The sequence below is a fragment of the Ambystoma mexicanum genome, chromosome 3q (assembly GCF_040938575.1).
Source record: "Ambystoma mexicanum isolate Mex_15411 chromosome 3q, UKY_AmexF1_1, whole genome shotgun sequence".
NCBI lineage: Eukaryota > Metazoa > Chordata > Amphibia > Caudata > Ambystomatidae > Ambystoma > Ambystoma mexicanum.
The window spans coordinates 679236914-679259897 of NC_090926.1; the positions used below are offsets into that span (position 1 = coordinate 679236914).

Sequence of the window (22984 nt, forward strand, 5' to 3'; positions counted from 1 at the left end):
GATGTGGAAGTAATAAGCGTAAAGGAAAAGAATGAGAATCATATTCATCCCAGTCAAATTAGCATATTCCGAGCTAACGAAGCACGAGAGAACCAATATGGGAATGTGCCATCTAGTCCCAAAGAATATAAAAAGTGAACTTTAAATAAGGAGACAATCTTACATCTGAATACAGAGAAAAAACTAGATTGGTGTTTTCGAGGAGGAAAGGACAAAGATAAATATAACAAAACAAGAAAAGTACATGAAGAGTAAGAGAGGTCAAGTAGAAAAGAAGATTAAAACTTGGAGGAACCCAATATCAGATTTTTTTCATTTAATCAAAGAGGTTGGTGAGAAGTTTTAAAAACTACCCTATTGAACCAATATTGGTGAAGAACCAACTCACACGAGCAGAGTCCTTCTCCTGTGACTTTTTTGTTGTTCTGATAGTTGTATGGTTAGAACAGGTTACTTTGGACAGTGGACCGATCTTCCTTTTGGACTTGCTGACAAATGACGAGCACCTTAGTTTTGTTAGATAGGGAATACCCATAGGATAGGGAAAGTTAGGAGTTTTCACTTTTGTTTTAATAAAGACCAATAGCAAAATGGAAGATCAGCCTGTCCTCCTTCTGACCCACCACACTTGTCTAACGAATTAGCACCCATCCTTGGTAGCACCACCCGGCCTTACACTCCTACACTCTTGCTTCTCAAATGGTCTAAGACTTACTCTCAATCACATGCCCTTATGTGCCTGAGCCTTCAACCACTCTCTCTCCACTAGTCAATTCCCTGCTTTCTTAAAATCTTCAACTAAATCCTCTGCTGACCCAAACGTCCTGGCGAACTATCACCCAATTTCCCTCCTTCCCCTTCATTCAAAAGTCTGTGAGTGGGTGGTCTTCAACCAAATCACTAGGTACCTTGCGGAAAATGACTGTAGAGATCTACTTCAACCTTGTTTCTTTAGTAAATACTTCAAAGAAACTTCACTTTTGCATGTCTCTAAGTTTAACTCTACTGCTCAGCACTCCAAACTCTCTTCTATACTCATCCTTTTGGCCCTCTCTGCATCTTACAACACTGTCAATCACTCATCTCTCCTCCTTACTCTCCAGGACCTTGTGGTTCACAAATCTGCTCTTGCCTGAATTTCCTCTTGTCTGGAAAGCACTCTATTAAAATATCCTCGATCACGCAAATATTTCACCCCACCCATCTCCCCGTAGACATCCCCTAGGGATCAGTTTTTGGACCTCTGCTAATTATCTTGTCTATCTTTGACCTAGGAAGACCTTGCTCGTTATTTGGCTTTCACTATCACCTCTTTGCTGACACACTCAAATCTTTTTCTGCTTTCACTCCTTCACCCAAGGCACCTCAGAAGGATTACTAACAGTATCAATGCAATCCGACACTGAATGGCTCACTTCTGCCTCAGATTGAACTCTTCAAAAACAGAATCCATCCTCCTTCAGGCCTGACCCTCTTGCTTCTTGACCCTCAAGGCTTGCAACCTTGGTGTCTTCTTTGATAGCAACTTCAAACCGCAGCAATTCATCACTCCCATTGCCAAAAAGTTTCAGCCGAAAAAACAAATTAATGGGTGGGGTGGTTCTAAGGCGTTATAAAGTGTAGGATGTGTAGGGAACAGGGACTAGCTAGTAGCAAAGAGGGGATTGAGGGGGAAACCCCCCCCAAATAAAAATTAGATGAGTTTTGTCGACAGAAATATTTTGTCGAAAAAGGGTGCGAAAAAACACTTGGTGATGTAAGAACATAGAACCTACTGCCACTGATGTTCATGTTAACCTTCTCAACATTTAGAAAAAGTGTCCCATTTCTTACTCACCATTCTACGAAAACTCTAATCTCCAGCCTCATGCTCAGAAAACTTGACCACAGCTTGAGCCTACTCCTTGGTCCTCAACTTTGCTACCCGCACTCCGTACAACCTACCCAAATCATCCCACACTGCCACTTACTAACAACATGTTAGTTGGCTCTCCATGCACAAACTCCCTTTTCAAGTTCCTTCTCCTAGTCAACAAAGCTATTAATGGTCTTGCTCGTCAGTACTTCAACCTCACTGTCCCATGCCCCACCGCTCCTACTCTCACTTCCATCCTTTCTCCCTACTCACCGCACTCCACTGGAACCCACTGCCCATCACATCCCAAGTCAATCCAACTGTGATTTCTTCAAAGCTGGGCTTAATTTTCACATACTTGCCAAAGAGGACGCTCCCCCTGCCCTCTCCCCATCTTCCGTACATGACCCCACTACTCCCACCAGCACCGTAGTTTTATTTCTTTGTACAGCAATTCTCGTTAGTTTGAAGCACTTGCCCACCTAAATTAGGGGAGCAAGGTTCACACCCTCATCAAATGGGTCAGCACGTGTTCTCATCTTTGTGCTATTGTACAGGCATACTACTGGGGAATGCCTCTGACATCTGTTGTGTGTGACTGTAAGTAATTTCTGATCGAAATTGACATCTACGTTCTTCAAATAAATACAAATAGCTCAGCTTGGGTTATGCTCAGCTCTGTGTCATGCTCAACAGTGCCCTGATGTATGGTGCATACCAGCACCACTGTCTTTTCGCAGATCAGTATCACATCCACAGCATCCAGTGTTTTCTGATGCTCAAGTGTTCAGTGTGTTGTAGGGATCAGTTGGCGTTAAGACTAGTAAGTAGTAAGAGTGGATGTTTTGTGCTTGTCTCAATGGGACATTTTTCTGAACCAATATAATCCTGTGGTGTCCAGCAATAACATGTGTTAAAACGGTCACTTGGGTGCCTGAACAATTGAAACACAATTTACTTGCTGTATAAGCGCCTTACAAATGCACAATAAATAAATAAAATCTTGATTATATTAACATTTTTACCTGTCTTTAATGTCTCCTCACACACTCAGCTGGCTTGTTTCCACAGTAATTCAGACAATTTAAATAAATACATGTTCAAGTTGTTGTACGGCGAAACCGAATGAATACCTTGTTATTTAGCCGTTCTCTGACCTTAGATCAGAGGTCTGCCACATTTGCTTCTCCGGATGTTTCGGAGTACGATTCCCCTCGAACACAGACAGCATATTCAATGTTGGGGATCATGGGGAGGTGTAGTGCAAAACATCTGAAGCGTTGTATTGTGCAAACCTCTTTTTTTAGATGGTGTTACAATTACAATTACAGGTACTGGCCACCTTGCGTTTTCGACGTGTCACCAAGGTTTTTATGTAAATTGACAAATTTCACTGTAGTCCCCTTCTAATCGGAGAGCAAGCTGCTATTATTTATTAGATGCTGTAATCTGGCCCAGTGATGGAATTGGAGAAAATGTTCTGGGGAAATTGTCACCTCTTTGGACTGGCAGGGCTGTGGGAAGGAGGGGGTGGTGCCATGGGGCGTGACCCCCAGCTAGGTTGGGCAACACAGTATATCTTTATAGAACCCAATCCTGACAATTTGCATAAATACAAAGAACATTAGTGGAACATCATAACGTCCAGAATTTTAAACATATCTTATAGTGATTAAGTAAAAAACCCTTTTTAGTGAATAATGGACTCTTCTGATGGGTCACAGTATTCACCCTAATAAAGAGATGTCTGTAAATTGCAGGACATATATATCAGTTTGGACAGCTGCAGCACTCTGTGTGAGGCTGGCAGTTCCTGTATGCAGTGCTGAGTGCTCTGAAAGCCGAAGAACGGTTGGTTATTCCTGTGTGCAAGTTATTTGCTTGTGCGGTAATGCAGCTTCAGAGCTGGTTTGTCGATTTCTGTGCGAGCCCCTGCGCTCTGTGGCACAAGCCAGCAGCCTGCGTTGCGACGAGCAGACCTGCATTTCCACGAGCAGACTGATTTCAGAAGACTCTTCTGATAGCGGTTTGCTCCTTGAGGCGCAGCAACTGCGAGTGGAGTCATGTGCTGGCCGTTTTTTACCGGAGCGCCACTCCGTCTTGTTCCGGCCCATTCCCTGCACTGATCTGGCCTGCAAAACTAACCCTCTCTAGACACTCTGAATGCATTGAATTAATCCGTAAATCAAATGCTTAGCAATGCCTATGGAACGACAGCTCAAAATGCTTGGTCGGCAATCCTTTGGGCGACCGCGCGTTAGAATTGTTTTTCATTTTTTTAATCATTTTTATTTTCATCAATAAAGTTTGCAATACAATTAGAAATAAACAAGCTTCATAAAATTACAAACCTGGTCACAAGATTGAGTCCAAAAGAGAGAAAGAATTGTTGATAACATAACATCCTTCTAGATTTTGGAGAATCGCAGCTATGACTTTGGAGCACCAGAGACCATGTTGAAAACAAGCTCCTGGCGAGGAGTGCATTCTTTGCTATTCAAAACTACGTTTTGGCAGTGTTTTAGGCTTATCATCGTAGCCACGAGCTTCAGGATTAAAATATATTATGCAAGCAGTAACATTGCACATATTCTTGAAGATCAGGTTTTCATCAGAATTGAGCGTGACAAGCCAGCGTTCAATTATTCTATGCAGTGCAGGTGTTTCTTGCCCTGGCACGTGTTTACATTCGCTCCCACTCCTTCCACGCCTACCCCACGCCTTCGCATCCAGCTAATAACTCGTAACGCGCAAATGTGATGCCTTGGCAGCAGCAGAAATACATGGCAGACTTGGAATGTTTTAATGTTGGATCATTGAACCGTATCGCCTCCATTTTGAGAAGCCCCAGATGATCGTAGCGAGGCCAGCAAGATACGTCACAAATGTTCGGGGAAATCTTGGGACATATGAGGACAGGGTAGAAATGACTGTAATAATATGGACGCCTAAATTCTTTGCATAGACGCTTTAATGTTGGATACCAATCCCCGCCGCCTTGTGGCCCATTATTCAAAGGTATTGGACGGTAAGATAGCTCATCGAGTTAAACTCGTTTTCATTGGTCTGTGTCCAAATTGCAGTCACATCTTTGCAGTCAGGCGGACATAGCTATTCTACCTTTCGATGTTGCCAATTTGAGAACCAGCGATTTGGGTATAAACACTATTTTTCAAAGTACGGAAAATCAGGAGGAATGTGGAGTGAAGCACCACTGTGCTTTAGAGCAAAATGTGTACATTTGTCTCCAGAAACTGTCATCCCACCATTACTTTAGCCCAAATATATTTCAGATCATACCAATGATACATATGGTGCTATATAAATGCCAAGTAACATAACATAACAGATGCACTGCCGATATAGCCTTTTGCAATGGTGTCTATCAATTTGGCATTAAGCGTCTCCTTATTGGTTTATCTGTGGGTCGAACCACCCGGGCCTTAATACCTATTCACAACACACACTGGTACACCATACTGAAATACATAATAATTGATATGTGCATTATTCCTGTCACATCTGTGGACCAGCGGAACCAGCAGGGGAGGACTGGCAACGTTTAGCCTGGGGGGCAAGTGAAATTTTCTTGCCCATGCAGCAACCTCAACTTGCATAACAAGTAAACTCAATACCAAACTTTCCCCCTCCCACTCATTCTTAAGTATATTAGACATTATTGACATTACTTTTGCTTTTATGCAACATATTTTCAGTTATGTTTGTGGTCTCTTAGAGAACCAGACCACAGGAAACTCTCCCACATATCAAACTTAGTAAAATGATTTCCCCAGGATAATGCAATTGGTGAAATGGGAAAGCTGGGATTTGAACCCAGGTTTCATCGGGTCCCAGTTTGCAATTTGACAGCAGGCTACATTTCCACCCAGTCTATCTGATCCCATCATTCGTTTCAGAGCAATGTAATGAGGTGGCAAAGCTAGAGAATTCATTGGGAGAGCTTCAGAATCCAGCCAGCCTCAAAAGAAACGAATACTGCCAGGCCTGCTCAGCTTCTGTGTAGATGGGGCGAGGCACTCCTCTTGATTTCAGCTATGTTGTAGATGTTCCCGCATGGCACCCACAGATGGGCCTCCACAGTGAGTGAGTGAGAGGGAGAAGTGTCTAGGCTACCGGGGCATGTTCATACTGCCCAGCAGCAATGCACACGTATAAATGACAGATTCTGTGACCCTGGATGATAATTTGGGCACCACTGCGCATCATGCACCATTAGTGTGCTACAATCCCCACAGCAGCTCATCATGACTGCTACTTGTCAAGGAAGGAAAGACGTGTCCATATCTTGTTAGAGTATGCCCCTCTGTTTCATACTGTAAAAATGCCTCCCTTAATTTCTAGTGAATTTATTGATCACTATGAAATTAATTACAAAAAGAATTTAATAGCACCCTGATCTGCACCCATGGATGTCAGTATATGGTGGTTATAGAAAAAATTGATCTTGGATTGTTTGATACTTTCATTTTGGCGCAATTGAAAAACACACACAGAAAGATGTGACATTCAGGCATTCATTATTAGTAGACTGCAAACAAAGGGGGTAATTCAGAGTTGGGTGAATTTTTTTAATGAAATACCACTGGGAAAGTTTCCACCTACGCCAGTGGCATTTCTGAAAATCCGCCCTAGTCAAAGTCTACCGCGAGCGAAGATGGAGTGTGGGAACTGGCTGCCAGAGCATAGCAGAAGCCTACCTGCGGGAAGACTGATTTGGTTTCGGAGCAATTATGAAAATAAAATCTAAGTGTGTGCGTGCGTGTATGCTGCATGTTTGATGTAGGTATGTGTGCGTGTGCATGCAGGGGTGTATTATGTAATGTGTGAGGGAGTGTATTATGTATGGGTGGCCAGTGGTTGAGTGAGTGAATGGTGTGTGCAGGACGCAAAATTTCAAGTTGTAAGCCACTAGCCGCACACATGAGTAACTCGCTTGTTGGTGATACAAAACCTCAAGAAACTTATTATCCAACATCAACCATGATAATTACAAAACCTTACAATCCAGTTGTAAAACGGAACAATATATCCTCTTTACTCACCACATTGTTTTTTATCATCGTGTTATAGAAAAACAAGTGTGGACTATTAATTCTAGGGCCTTTGAAAATGCAGTACTGGGTAAGGCATTGTCAGTCAAAGAACATGTGATTTACTCAGTCACTGTGTTTAGAATGTAAACACAATGGTTGATTATAGGGGTTTAAAGGAATTTTGGGAAGAAAGCTTGACAGGAATTGGCTCAACTAGGATTCAGTATCACGTAGGAAGAGGAAAACAATATATTGAAACAGTTTAGTGATGGGTAGGTGTAACAGATGTGAAGAATCCTGCAGATCTTTCACTAAAACGCTGCCTAAAGTCTCCTCCCAGGTGGCCAAGGGAAGGCAGACGCTTCCTGATCCCAACCATGGGGGTGGTGTGTGTACTGCAGGAGGATCACCTGGGTGGAGACAAAGCCCAGAGAAGGTAGAGAATTCTGTGGGATGAGACACAGTATTTTTCCTCTGACATGGAGACTCTCGCCACTGTGCCAGAAGAGTTTATGACTTATTGTAATTTTGATGTCTCTCAACCTCCTATAAAAGCAAAAGGTGTTTCCAGGTACCACACGACAAAAGAGGGTGGGGGGGATAGCAATAACATTTCAACTAGGACTTCGGACATCTAAGGTGGTAAACCCTAAGGTTGTAACGCCAAAGCATATTATACGAAAAGAAAGACACGTTTTGGTTTCTACTAATAAAGACCCTCCTCATTTCCAAGGGTACACTACAAGAGATTGTGGAAATGTTGTCTTCTCTAAACCATCTTCCTCTATAAAACTTAGAACCTATAGCCCGTTTGTTAAGATTACTAAGGGAATTAAATCTACCCTCAAATGCAATCAAGGGTGCACCACCTGCCACTACAGACAATACAGCAACACCTCAACCATCAATACCACTATCGCACCCTCCATCCTTCAGAGAAATGAAAGACTCAGCAACAAAACTATAACCACTCATCACTCTAGGAACACCTACCAACCTCATCATACCCAGAGCAAATAGGACTCACAACAAGGCCAAAGAAACAGACCTGCTCCCCGCCATCAAAGAAGGCCTCATCAACATCAGATCTCTCACCACGCATGCCCTAGATATGTCAGACCTTATCACTGGCAATGACATAGACTTCATCGCCATAACAGAAGCCTAGCTACATCCAGCAGGCTGCCCATCCCGTGCGCTTGCCTTACCACAGGGCTACTCCATCATCGGAAAGGACAGAACCACCTCCAGAGGAGGCGGAGTCACCTTCATCTCCAAAAAGAACCTAAGCATAAGAGAATTACCCAACCAAGCCATTCCATCAGGAGAATTACCGTTAGCAAAAATTACACTCTCCGCTACAGCTTCTCCCCTCCTCCACAGTGGTACAAGGGCATACTGAGTATCTCCCGACCAAACCCAAGAATTTCCACCATGGCCTTAATCACCTAATGTGGTTTGTAGGCTGAGGTGATATTGTACCTCTTTTCCCTTTCTAGATGATAGGTCTCTATTTTACAATAACCCCACCTTCATCTGCCTCCTGAATGAGCTGGGTTGATCCCATACTGAGAAAGTTAACTGACATTTTCTTGCCTAAGTGGTCTAAGCTGCCTTGGGACAAGGACTAAATGCATCTGCTCAGCATCAAATAACTTTTCATTTTCTTAACATGCCAATCACTGCCCGATGGCTCCTCAATGTGACTTAGCACCTTGATTAGGAAAGCAGGGTTCATCGTGTCACCATGCAGACAGCAGTCCATGGCAAATCAGTGCAGTGATATGTGTGCAGCAATGATTTATGTGCTGGCCAACTTACCACCCTGTTTGTTTTTTTTGTTGTTTTTTTTTTTTACTTTATTTAATACTGACATCTTCGCAAGTGAGGACACGCATTTTACACACTTTAAATCATGGCGTATATATTGTACAGAGTGGTATGAGAATTTTTTTATAGTAATTTTTACATACAGGAGAAGGCGGGGGGTAGGGGAGGGGACAGGCGGGTGGGTAGGGGGCATCAGGTAAGGGTATCATTCAGGAGACATTACAGTGCTTGTAGTACTAGTCTCTTCTCCTTCAGCGAGTAAGTAGGATCTGAGCGGGGCCCATATGTCCTTCGGTCTCGAGGTAGTATGGATCCCTCGGACATATGTCTCTCCGTATTCTTGTGTGTTGATTAGGTCTCTTAACCAGTTTTGGTGTGTGGAGGGGTCTTGTGACTTCCATTTCCTGAGGATATTCCGTTAGGCCACAGCCCCCCCCCCCACTGCAAATAGCCTACGGGTCTTGAAGAAAGCCTTCCCGATGTCTCCCAGGAGATATTTCAGGGGTGTGACTGGGATATTAGTGTTTAGTATAGCGTCCATTGTTTTGGCTATTTCTCCCCAATATTGTTTAATCGGGGGGCATTCCAAATACATGTGTATGGCTGATGCATTGAGTGTTCCACACTTGGGGCATGGTTGTGGCGTGGCGGGATTGAATCGGACGATATGTTTAGGTGTAATATGAAGTTGGTTCCGGATTCTGAATTGGATGAGTCTGAAATTAGCACATAGGGAAACGGTTTTGGTGTATTTACAATAGTTTGTCCAGTATTGCTCATCTATTTGGACATTCAAGTCTCTTTCCCATTTGGCTTTCATATTGTTCTTAGATGGCGTATTAGCTTACACCATTCTGAATAGGGTGGATACGCCGCCCTCAAAGCCTTCTTCTGTAAGATCTCCATAAGGAATTTGTGCGTCGGGGGTGCATTGGGGAAAGATGGCCATTTTTCCTTGCAGGCAGCCATCAGTTGTTGGTGGTGCAGGGTTGTGGTTAGACTCTTCCCAACTCTATTTTGAATTTCCGCCAGCGTGAGGAAGCTCCCTTCTGGGAAGAGGTCTCCGATCCTGGCCTGTTTGTCGGGGTCTCAAAGTGTCTGTATAGTGCGGTCCATTGTGGGTTCCAGACCCGGATAGTGCCATAGGGGGAGGTGTGGCCAGTAGGTTATGTCGCATTTCACTCTCTTCAGGATCTGTGCCCATGCTCTCCCTGTTTGTTAAGGATGTGCTGCTCCTCTACATAACAGCACATATAACTGTTTTTGTCTGATGTGTCTCATGTCCATACACTAGCACACTGGAATTGTTTGTGTATGTAGTTCTAACGAGTGTGCCAGACTTAAAAACAAAGCAATCAGAAGTTGTCTCAAATTGTATATCCACTAGTGAAAACACCCTTTCTACACTGCCACACCATGAATTTGACTAGCTGCAGGCCAGCACGAATAAGAGATGCTAATGTCAACTCTGTTCAGTAAAGAATGGGCCTGGTCTTTTTTGCAGAAATAAAGCTGAGGCCTGTGCAATGGTTAGGAGATAGTGGTGGAGGAACTGTGAGCGCTATACCACGTATCAGAAGCCGGTTTTGTTTAAAATGTTTCATCAGTGTATTACTGGTCAGGCTAACATTTGTAGCAAGTACAATCCTTTATGTACATTTTCCCACTTTATTTGGTGTTTCTTGTAGGGTATACGTTCTGGTCTATAGATATAATTCACTCAAGATGTTTCTGTAATGAGGACTGGGCATGCTCAGACTGAGAGCCAGCCCCTCCTCATCTAGAATTCTCCACGCACAAGCAAAAGAGCCCTATAATACCCCATTTTAGTGGCTGATGTTGCAGCCATTTTATCCTCGCATCCAAAAACCTAAGATGTCCGAATGAGTATGTATGGTCATGGTTACAAACATTTTAATGTTATGGTGAGTGTTGTGAACAGTGATGTGAGCACCAAGCTTTGCCTGTTATGTATTTACTGATTCACACATACAACCCTTTGATCACAGACTTATAGAGATCTCTAATCATTGCTATAGTTCCAAAATGCTTTGTGATTGAATGCAAAGCAGACAGTAACACTCCTTGGTGCTATTTGCCCCCTTTGCCTTTCTCATAAGGGTATTTTGTGGGTGTACAATAGGAGTGCACCAGACTGTCCACCTTGGAATGTTAACCTTCCATCAGAAAAACATGCATATCGTTAGTCTAGTGTTAGCCCTTGCAAAATACAAGTGAGGTGGTTCAAACAGAGCGCATACAACAACAGGGCCATTGGTCAGTGGGCCCTCAGACCGTGGCAGGCTGGTCAGACTATAGTGTGCCAGTACGGGCAGTTTGAAACTGCAATCAGGCAAGGACTTTGTTAAGAGCAGGTGACGCAAGTACCATTTACTTGGGCAGCAACAGGTGTGTTTTTACTTTAGATTTCTTGAATTGTACTTGAATTGCAATGTAATGAAACCATCGTCATCTGTTTAGCACGATTTATTGATATTGAGGAGAGATTTGTTGCGTGACACAGAGGTGTAGTTTGGGAGTGACGTGTGCCAGTCAGGGGGGCGCATTCTAGTGTTTCACTCTGGGCACCAAGTTGGCTAGAAACTGCCCTGACCTTGGCTATCCCCCTCCTCATCACTCCCCTTCACTCAGACTGGTAGCATGCGTTTTCTTTCTCACTGTCTGCTTCTGCCTTTCCTAACCACTGTCGTTTCTCTGCTCCCCCAACAATCTTCTCTTTATTTCCCATTTTGGACCTCTCCTCCACATACTTGCATATTCTCTTCTTTCTTAGTTGTCACCTCCACTTTACCTCCTTGTTACAATCCTCTTTCAATTGGGTGTTTCTTAATTTCTCAATCACCATCTCCTTCTCTCTGATATTCTCTCTACTGCATCTTCCTCTCTTCTCCAGCTCCACTCCCTTCTCTTTGCCCTGCTCTCCAGCTTCGTCATCTCCTCCACAGCGTTTCCACTGTCCACATTAGTCATCACCTCCTCTCCTTCTCTCTGATATTCTCTCTACTGCATCTTCCTCTCTTCTCCAGCTCCACTCCCTTCTCTTTGCCCTTCTCTCCAGCCTCGTTATCTCCTCCACAGCGTTTCCACTGTCCACATTAGTCATCACCTCCTCTCCTTCTCTCTGATATTCTCTCTACTGCATCTTCCTCTCTTCTCCAGCTCCACTCCCTTCTCTTTGCCCTGCTCTCCAGATTCGTCATCTCCTCCACAGCGTTTACACTGTCTCTCTGGTCCTCTCCCTCAGCCTCCTGTTGTCCTTTCCAGCTTCACTTTATCCTTTGGTTTCTGCCTCGAACACTCTCCTTCACTGCAACTCCACTATCTCCAAATGCCCAAATCCTTTGAAAGCCCTAGCACCTCATTTAGGTTCCCACATCCGTTTGATAGCCCTTGCACCTTATGTAGTTGCCCAGTCCTGCCTTTGGGGATCTCCCCTTGCTTAACTTACCTCGGGTGTGTGGGGTTTTGCATTTGTATCTTTGATTGATTACTTTTCGCCTGATCACTGCTTCTCCAACACACTGTTGGCCCCGCCCCATTTGGCGGTGCTACAGACTAAGCCATTATATATGGCTCATCACCACTCTGAATGTGCATGTTGCCCTTGTACGAAAAGAACCACGTGCAGCAGAGTTACTAGCTTTGCAGACTGCTTACTTGGCAAGATCTTCATCCGCTTACTTGGCGAGATCTCTGAGCGCAGTCACACGCAAGTTTGATTTTCCTTTCACTACTTATGTTTTTTTTTCTTTTTTATCCTCGCCTTCCCCAGTATCAGTTGCCAGGCAGCCATTCCCACTATTCTGCCAAGGTTTTGTGTAGGGATTATAACTTCAGGTCAAAGCTTGACTGATGGTTTAGTATGGCCAAGGAGGCTTATGTTTGCAGTAGAGAAGCCGCTGCCATATAGGTAGGATAAACCAGGGGCTTACCCCCTGGCTGAACATCACTTGGCTAACAGTAACACGCAGGCCCCTCTACACAGTGTAATTTGTAAAAAATAAGTGCCAGGACCCAAATATTTCCTAGCACTCCTGTGACACTGCGGGTGGGCAGTTCACCACTGCTGCCATCACCCATAGTTGATTCCCGCAGTGTCAACATATTTGGGGATACACTACAGCTTGCACCTGCTCATTGTGGTTGATGGATGCACTGACCATCACCATGTCATAATTAAAGTGAGTCTGAGACGATAATGCCCGGGCTCAAAAATAAGTGCCAGGGCTGAGCCCTGGCAAACACCCCCACAAAGTAAGCACTGCCTCTACACCATGCTTTACTCCAAGAGTCAGGTGGGGGACTTGGCCACAGTGTGCTCCACTGATCTGTGTAGCACTTTAAACAGGAGGGAGTTCTCCAAATTAGTCAGGTTGAAAGACGTGCACATAACTATTAGACAATTTGATGGTTGTAAGCTGTGGATTAAGGCCACCTTGGATGCTCCCATCCACCAGGGCCTCTTACACCACCTTTTTGTTAATCTCTGCTCTTCACTTAGAATTCTATGGGGAGCATGTGTTTACACTTTGGTTTTCATTACTTTATTTTATGAAGTACTGCAACATTGTGGCAATGACTTAACAAGGCATATATTATTTTAAACTGCTGCTATTACGACAGTTCTGTTAAGGTTACATCGAACTTTACATATGAAATTTCAAAAATACTTTCGAGGGGATTGGGCCCTCTGACGTATTCCATATCTATGACAGTAGTCACCACAGCTGTGCTGCTTCGCAACATTTCCTGTGTCGATGACGTTGATACGCTGTCCTTGAGGGCCTCCATCAAGCCGGCATCACCGGATGTTATAAGTAGGAGGCACGACACCCGTAGCCTCAGTTCTGTTTTTTCCGCGAACGTGTTCGCTTCGGAGATCTCGGCGTGCCTCGGTTCTACTGAATCCTATTCTTTCGGTTCTTCGAACCTGTTTCTTATGATGTCTTCGGCTTCTTCCACCACACGGTCCGGTTTTAAGAAGTGTCGGGTGTGCGGGTCCAAGATGTCGCTGACTGACACGCACAACGCTTGCCTCTGCTGCCTCGGGGAGGACCACGATACGGATGACTGTGTCGACTGCCAATCGCTCACATTGAAGGCCTTGCAGGAGCGTAAGAAGAAGCGGTCGGTCAGGTGGCCAAGCCCTGGAAGTCGCGTTCCACTGGTCTTTCGACGGATGATTCTCTGTCGTCGTGAGTCCGGGGGTTCTTGGTCTGGGAGTCGGGCCCGCCATTCCTCGGCCTCTTCGAGGCACTATAGGAAGCGCTGTCACAGGTCGCCTTCCCCGTCCTCGTCCGAGGATTCTGCCGTCGGCGGGTTGCTTGTCCCAACAAGCATTCCACTCCTGAGGAATGGGATTCCTTCCGAAAGTAGATGTTGGCGATTTTCCAATCACAGGGCTCTGGTCCGTTCGCGCCGTCGAAAGACGCCGGTCGTGCCTGTTCTAGAGACGCTGCTCGTACGCCTTCAGGCTCGAGCGGTCGTTGCGACCACCGGGCGCCTTCGAGGTCCCAGTCAGACAAGGATGCTCGCTCTAAAAATGCCCGTTCTAGGTCCCGGTCCTCGACACTGCAAGAACCTGTGAAGTCTTCGAAGAAGACATCAACGCCTGCGGTGCCAAGGTCATCGACGGACTCTCTCGAGGCTCCGCCTCCGAGAAAGTCGTCGACGCCATCGGCGCCCAGTCTGTTGAGAGACACGCTCGGGGCTCCGCCCTCAAGGCCTGTGTCGACGCCTTTGAAGATGTCGGCGCCACGCTCGATGTTGACGCCGATTCCATCGACGCCCTTGACCCCTTTCGAGGCGGCTTTGTCGGAGGTTCCCCGTGGCACGGTGGAACCCCCCAGAAAGGCTCTGGGCAAGGCTAAACATGTCTTTGTTCCTTTTTCTGTACCCTCCTTCCAGCCTCTGGATTATATATCTGAGGTGGATGAGGGGTCTGAGGAAGTTGAGGTTCCTGCAGAGGCTCCTGATGACCTACTTTCGGGTCATAGCCAACTTGAGGACCTGCGTCAGTCGTTGCACGACGCCAGTGGTCTAGACACCTCTCCGGAGGTGGAGTTTTGTAGGCCTGAGCCTGGCACGCATGCCGAGTCCTCATATCGGTGCCTGATGTCGAGGGTCACGGATTACCTGGGGTGGTCTGCCCCCCCTGGGGATTTTCAGCAGGATGACCTGACTGATATCCTCGACCAATGTCTACCAACTGACCCAGTGCTGCCATTCCATATGGCCTTGCAGAGAAGGGTGGCTGCGGCTTGGACTTCTCTGGAGAGTCTCCCGGCAGTGAGCAAGTCCTTGCCGAAGAAATATCGCCCAGCCAGTGGCGACCCCTGCTACTTTACCATGCGCCCTACTCCAGAGAGTTTGGTGGTGCAGGCGGCTATGGCCCCCGTAAAGCAGGCGTCGTACCCTATGATGCCTCCTGAGAGGGACAACAAATGTTTTGATGGCTGGGTGAAGAAGGTGTTTTCTTCAGGGGGTATGGCTCTACAGGCAGCCAACTCCGTATGTGCCTTGTCATGTTTCACGCACACTCTGTGGAACTGTATTTCCTTAGCGGCTGAACATATTCCTGAAGGGGAGCAACGGGATGGTTTTCTTGCTATCGTGCAGGATGGCAAGGATGCCATGTGTGAGTCCGTTCGGTCGGGTCTGGACATGGTAGATTGTGTCAGCCGGTCCATGGCGGCGAGCACAGTAATACACAGGTTTGCGTGGTTGTGGAAGTCCGGCTCCTCAACATGCCCTTTGACGGTGAGCATCTGTTTGGCAGCAAGGCTGACGAGAGCCTTGAGAGGTTGCAGACCTCCAAAGCTGCAGCGAAGTCGTTGAGCGCTGCAGTTCACCAACCTCCGCCTTTTCATCCTAGGGGACAGCAATGGAGGGGAGGTTCCTTTCGATATTACTCATCCTTTAATAAATCGAGAGGAGCTGCAAGTCAAAGGGGCCACCGTAGGAGTGCCAGAGGTGGAAAACAGGGTACTCGAGGTGCCAAGGCTGCTTGGGCAGTTGCCGCTTTGCCCTCAGACACTGACACAGCCGCTTCGGCTCAGTCATGAGGCCATGTTCCATGGTTCGCCGGTTGGGGGAAGGCCGACGCAGCATCTTGTAGAGTGGCGTGCCATTACTTCAGATGTGTGGGTTCTGGAGATCATAGCCCACGGCTACTGTCTTCCTTTCCGGCAGAGGCCTCACGACAATCCACCAGGGAATCTCTCTTTGAAGAGTCGGGATCCGCTCCTTGCACAGGAAATTCAATCCCTGCTGGAGAAAGGCGCCATAGAACTGGTGCCTGTAGCGGAGAGGAACAAGGGATGGTATTCCCCTTATTTTTTGATTTCGAAGAAAGACGAGGGATTGAGACCCATCATGGACTTGTGCGGTTTGAACAAGCTCCTCAGGAAGGACAAGTTCAAGATGGTTACTCTTTCTCAAGTCCTCCAGGCCCTTCAACTTCAGGACTGGTTGGTGTCTCTCGACCTCAAGGACACTTATTTTCATGTGCCGATCCATCCCAAGCACAAGAAGTACCTGTGGTTCGCGGTTGGCGACTCACACTTTCAGTTTCGGGTCCTGCCGTTCGGATTGACCTCCACCCCAAGGGTCTACATCAAGCTCATGGTGGTGGTTGCAGCGTATCTCAGGAAAGGGGGGATTCACGTCTACCCCTACCTGGATGATTGGTTGGTAAGGGCGCGCTCTCACGAGCAAGTCCGGGATCATCTGTCCGTCACCTGCCACTCCCTTCACAAGATGGGCTTCTCCCTCAACTTAAAGTCCCATTTGACGCCAACTCAGCGGCTCCAGTACATCGGAGCAGTGCTCGACACGTCCCTGGGGCAGTGTTTTCCACCCCAGGTGAGGGCTCATCATATTCAGCAGATGGTGCACAAGTTTCAACAGGCCCAGACTTTCCTGGCGTTCGCGTTCTTGAGGTTGCTCGGCCTTATGGCATCCTGCATTCTTCTGGTGCAAGAGGCCAGGTTGCGGATGAGATCTCTGCAATGGCCTCTCAAGATGCAGTGGTTACAGTCCTCTGGCAGGATTTCGGACCCCGTTCAGGTGCCGCCCTCGGTCACCCAGAACCTTCTGTGGTAGGCCGTCGAAGGCAATCTGATGAGGGGGGGCTCCATTTTGGCTACACTGGCCGGAGGTGACGATCGTGACGGACGCATCCCTCATGGGATGGAGAGCTCATGCCAACAAGTTGACAGTCAGCGGTCGTTGGTCTCCGTTGGAGTCCAGACTCCATATCAATCTGTTGGAGCTGAGGGCCGTCAGGCTTGCCCTGAAGGCTTTTCTGCCGACTGTGCGAGGAAAGAATGTCCTGATTCTGACGGACAACACAGTGGCCAAGCACTACCTCAACAAAAAGGGGGGGCAGGGTGACTTCCTCTGTGCAGGGAAGCAATGCAGCTCTGGTTCTGGGCCATCCAGCGAGAAATTTCAATCTCAGCAGTTCATCTGGAAGGAGACAAAAACGAGACGGCGGAGGCTCTGAGCAGGCAGAGCGCAATCTCTCACGAGTGGGATTTGGCTCAGGAGATTCTCCTGGAGATCTTCGCCCTTTGGGGGACCCCTCAGCTTGACCTCTTCACCTCCAGTGTCATTCGGAAGTGCGAAAGGTTCTACTCGCGGGAATTTCCACCAAGAGGAGCCTTAGGAGGCGCGTTTGTGGTGGAGTGGTCCTTCCCACTGCTGTACGCGTTTCCTCCAGTTCCCATTATCCCGCAAGTGCTACGGAGGTTCGGTTCCCGGATGATCCTCATTGCTCCGACATGGGCCCGGAGGACGTGGTACCCAGACCTTCTCGACTTGTCCATCTGCCCTCCACGTTGTCTTCCCTACCGAGACAATCTCCTCTCATGGGAGGGGGGTCAGGTTCTCCATCCAGAGGACAGATCCCTCAACCTTCATGCTTGGCTTCTGAAAGGTTGAGGTATAAGGATTGGGACCTCCTGAAGACGTGATGGAGATGTTGCTTTCGGCCAGATGGCCGGCAACAAAGTCCCTGTACCGTTGCCATTGGAGAAAGTTCTGCGACTGGTACAGGGTTAAGAATGTGGATCCTTTTTCATATGACATTTCTGTGGTTCTGTCTTTTGTTAGCCCACAAGGGTTTGCAAGTGGGTACCATTAAAGGTTACCTGGTGGCGCTGTCCATCTTTAAGGGCTCGTCTGAGGAGTGTTCTTATTTCAAAATTCCTTTAATTTATCAGTTTCTCAAAGGGCTCACTAACGTGTTCCCGCCGTCACCTTTCCAGGTGCCTGGTTGGGTTTGAACCTTGTTCTAAAATTCCTAATGGGTGCTTTATTTGAGCCTTTACATTCTTGTAATTTGAGACTGTTAACACTTAAAACTGTATTTTTAGTTGCGGTCACTTCCGCTCGCAGAGTGAGTGAGTTGCAGGCACTTTCAGTTAAGCCACCCTTCACTGTGTTTCATAAGGACAGGGCTGTCCTTAGGTTTCGTCCTTCCTTTCTTCCGAAGGTGGTGTCGGAATTTCATTTAAGCCAGAAGGTTTTTCTTCCGGCGTTTTACCCTCCTCCACATCCTGGTAAGGAAGAGGAGAGGCTCCATAGGTTGGATCCTAGGAGAGCTTTATATTTCACGCTTGTCCCGGGTCAGAGTGGACGATCAGCTCTTTATTGGTTACGCCAGAAGGCGTTTGGGACAAGCTGTTACTAAGCAGACTTTGTCTAGATGGATTATCTTGGCAATTTCTGAATGTTACCACTTGGTGGGTAAGGACCCTCCGGTAGGTTTATGGGCCCATTCTACTAGGGGTATGGCTGCCTCTACTGCCCTGCAGAGGGGTGTTCCTATTCGTAACATCTGTGAAGCAACCACATGGGCTTCGGTCCATACTTTTGTACAACACTACTCCCTAGATTCTATTCATGGGCAGGATCTGGACTTTGGCAAGACGGTCCTTTACTCTGCAATTTGATTGGGCATTCTAAATTTCTGTAGTCTAAATTCTTTTCGCACCTCCTTATGTTGGTACTGCTTTGGGAGTCTGTCATAGATATGGAATACGTCGGAGGACCCAATCCCCTCGAAGAACAAGTTACTCTCTTACCTGGTAACGTTCTTTCGATGGGATGGTCCGACGACGTATTTCATATCGCTCTCTCCCTGCCTACCCCGCTACAGAATTTCTTATGCGATTGCAGCTTACGATTCCACAAGGGTTTCTGCGGTCATACTGGCAGTAGTTGGTGCCACACGTTCTGGGGAAAAAACTACAACTGAGGCTATGGGCGTTGTGCGTCCTACTTATAACATCCGGTGATGTCGGCTCGAGGACAGCGTATCAGCGTCATCGACGCAGGACGCCGAATATTTTCCGAAGCAGCACAGCTGTGGTGATTACAGTCATAGATATGGAATACTTTGTCGGACCATCCCATCGAAAGAACTTTACCAGGTAAGAGAGTAACTTCTTCTTCCTTTGTAACTTTTATTCCCATACATGAAAGCTTAGGACACACGGAGCGAACAAGGAAATGAGTCAGTGGAGTGGACCCAGATAGCCCGCATTTTTGGGACCTAATTTTAGGTTGTTTTAAGAAAAACTACCGGACGGATTTCCACCAAATTTACAAAAGCATGCTTTTGGGACCAAGCCGCCGCTCCTGGCGCAAATCTGGAGAAAATCCGTCCAGCGGTTTAGGCTGTAGGCATGAGCAAAGTTTTTCTCCATTCAGTCTATGTAAAAAAAAGACATTTTGGGACCCCCCTATAACTCTGCCCCCCCCCCTTAACGAAACCTCACCAAACTTAGCAAAAAAATTCTGAGTGGGCTATATAGTTTTTTTTTGGTGAGGATTCGTCCAGGAGGAGCGAAGTTATAAGCAGCCCAAAAAGAATACACACATACACACACACACTCTCTCTCTATCTGTCTCTCTCACTCACTCACTCTCAGGAAAAACAAATTCACATACATGAATAAGATAATTTAAACCATATAATTCTCATAACATTCAGTGATGTATTACTATAAATTCTGAACGTAGGCATGCTATAATTGTGGGATAGCTCTAGATTTTTTTTCCCTTTAATTCTTTTTATCAGATGTGTATTCAAAAAGGCATACTTTATCGTTATTTGCAAATGAATTTGATGAGAATTGTTTTTTTTAATGTTTTATATTATATTCATGTGTGTGCCATAGACTGTTATTTTGTTGTTGTGTCTTAGAGAATTTATTTTCCCAAAATAAAGTAAAATAAGTGTATATAATAATCGTTGTGAATGTGCATTGGTGTTTGGTCCAGGTGTTAAAGTTCATACCTCCCCCTCCAACAGAGCCTCTGCTCCAGTGCATCACTTGAGATGTTAATTGTGTATACCAGCCTATCCCTTTTACAAGTAAGATCCCTTATTACGTTATTAGCTTCTGTGGTGCTTGTGGCCTGGTGCTTGTTGCTGCACCTTGCCCTCCTCCCCTTGCTTCTCCTACTCTCCCAACCCCCTTGGAATGTGGATGCACGTGTGCCAGCTTGATATTTTAAACTACATATTTCAGCCAAATCCCAGCACCTATATCCCCTGATGCCACATTGATTACAAAGACTACTAAAAATGCATCATGAGTTTTATACATTCTTGAAAGGCTGTAGAGACTACCACTAAGTGTAGTGGGTCAGAAGGTGGACATAGACAAGGTTCTACCATGTTACTGATTTTATTTAACTTAAAAGGGAACATCAAGTTACTCCTTGCTATGCCTAATCTAGGTGTTCCCCCTACCTAACTAAAACTAACTTGGGTGCTCATCAGTTGTCGGTGAGTCTCCAAAATAATAACTGAATAGTCATTCTGTAAATGGGTCCTGGTCACTACTTTAATCAGTTCACAAAGTTGCAAAATAGGCTTTTCCAATCTTATCCACTTGGCTTTAACCCTTGGCTTTTCCTTCCTGGAAGGATTTTCCTCCCCCTCTTGGTGTAGGGCACTCTTTATGATTTCCTGTTTTACTGTCCAGTTCCTCCCCTGGCTGGTCCAGTCAACAACACTCTCTTGGCTGGACCAGTCAGTAACACTCTTGATGAACTTTTCAGTTTCCTGCCACTTCCTCTTGGTTTCAAAATATGAAGGTTTCTTCCAACACAGATTATCACTAGGTTTATATTCTTAACAGTCACTGTGACGAGTATGATTATGCCATTGGTGATTCTCACTTAATTCTTCTGTAGCATAACTGGGAGGAGTATGCTTGGACCAATAATGATTCACATTGGGTTTCTACATCTCTGGATCACTGGGACGAGTATGATTGGGCCAGTGATGTTCCTTACTTAATGTTCTCACATCAAGATCACTGGGACAAGTGTAATTCTGCCGGTAAGATTCTTCACTTAACGTTCTTACTTCAATATTACTGGGACAAGTACGATTATGCCAGTAATAATTCACTCTTGATTTTAACTCTTTACATTCACTGTGACGAGTAGGATTCTGACACTCATTAACTTCGTAATACCTCCCGGGTCTCCCACCGTCCCTGTTACCTTTTTCCTCTGGGGCTTGGTATCACTGAGCCTGTTTGCAGGTCGGGAAATAGTCTTCCTCTTGTCAGGACGGCTTCTGTATTCTCTCTGACTCTTTAAGTTCCTCTGCATCCTCTCCTCTGTGCCAAAGTCGCAGTGGTCAGTCACGGTTGCCAGACTGAACAGTCCACCCCTCCAGGGTCACGTCACCACCCACGACTTCTTCGCTCCTTAGGATTTCTCCCTCCCTGGTTTCTCCTGCTGCCCGCACTCTCAGTGCTTCCCTTGCACGCCAGCTAGTTGCCTCCTGGCAAGCAGATCTTCCCGGTTTCGTTCAAGTCCCACCACAACGCTGGTTTGAATCTTCCGGGATTCTCTCTGCCTTCGCAATGTCCCTTCTTCTCTTTGTATGACAAATGGCTGGGCCATCCCTCGCGGAGGATAATAGTCCTCTTTTCCTTTCTGTCGAGTGCTCTCTGTCGCTCGTATAGTCTTCTTCCTCACAGTATTGTCAGCCCTGGACAGGGGAGTAATGGCATCAGTCCTTCACTCTTCTTCTTCACAGCATTGTCCATTCCAGAATTGTGCGTAATCGGTATTACTCCTTCACTTTTCTTCACAGTATTGATACCAGATATTTCTTCAGGTTGACCCAGGGGCTTTAAGACACAGTAACAAACAGTGATTTGATCTTATTGGCTCTTCTGAAGCCCTGGGTGTTATTGCTGGTCCATGAGTGATTAACTCATGGAGCTCCTGGACGGAACACGAGTCCTTGTCTCCAAGTTTCTCCCGCGGAGGTCTCGCTTGCCTCTACCCCTATGGAGGGGGATTGTGTAGCGGGTTCCACACCCAAGCCTCACAGGGAAAGGCTCCCCCTTGGGAGAAGTGACTGAATCCCGCTATTCATCACATAAGTTATATTTATTTAATTTATATGTAGAATGCCTTCAGACAAAACAAACTTTATAGTAGTTTTCACAAAGCAGTACTATCTTATTGCATTGCTGATAACAAAGGACACTGCATTGTAAGGAATACATTTACACAGGCTAGTTAAATGACCTTTGATAAAGTTGTAATCAATCTGTATCTACATGTTGCAGATATCTAGGTGGAGTAATAACTTAAATGCCTAATTTCTGTGATTTCTTCAAAATGTGAAGGAAGGTATAATTGTGAATACATGGGCGAGAGGCATAGTCCCTGTCATGCATTGTGAAAAGGTTCATATGCAGTGGGGGGCTCAAGGTGGAAGTACAACAGAGTGAAAAGAAAGCGAGTGAGAGTATGCAAGAAGCTAAAAAGAGGAATTAAGAAGGGAGGCTAGAAAGACTGACAAAAGCATTAAGTGGAGAAATGTACAAATGTATGCTAAAGATATTGTTAATCAGGTGCTACAATTGTTGAGAGAACATGGAAATTGAACTAAATTGGAATGAGACGATTAGTAAGGGAGATTTTTTTTAAAATAGTTGGAAGTAATTTCTGATGACAAGGATGAAGCTAGTGTACCTACCTCTCCATGGATGACAGCTGCATATTTCCTTGGTGGGAGAGTAGAATGGGGACTTTTAGAAAGTGTGCACATGATAGGTAAGATAAAGAAGCATGGTAAAATGTAGAAGAGTTATTTTAAGAACCCATGGGACATTACTTTGTCAGTCTTTTTGGGGCCTCTGGGTCGTTTTATGCACAGTGGACCATAGTTGTTGAGCAA

At 46.0% G+C, this 22984-nt stretch overlaps 1 protein-coding gene across 1 annotated transcript in view; it reads left to right on the forward strand.

Annotated features, from left to right (window-relative positions):
- The window catches only part of STX8 (syntaxin 8), a 1659484-nt gene that overhangs the window by 1188740 nt on the left and 447760 nt on the right, over window positions 1-22984 (forward strand). The gene's annotated exons all lie outside the window — the stretch shown is intronic.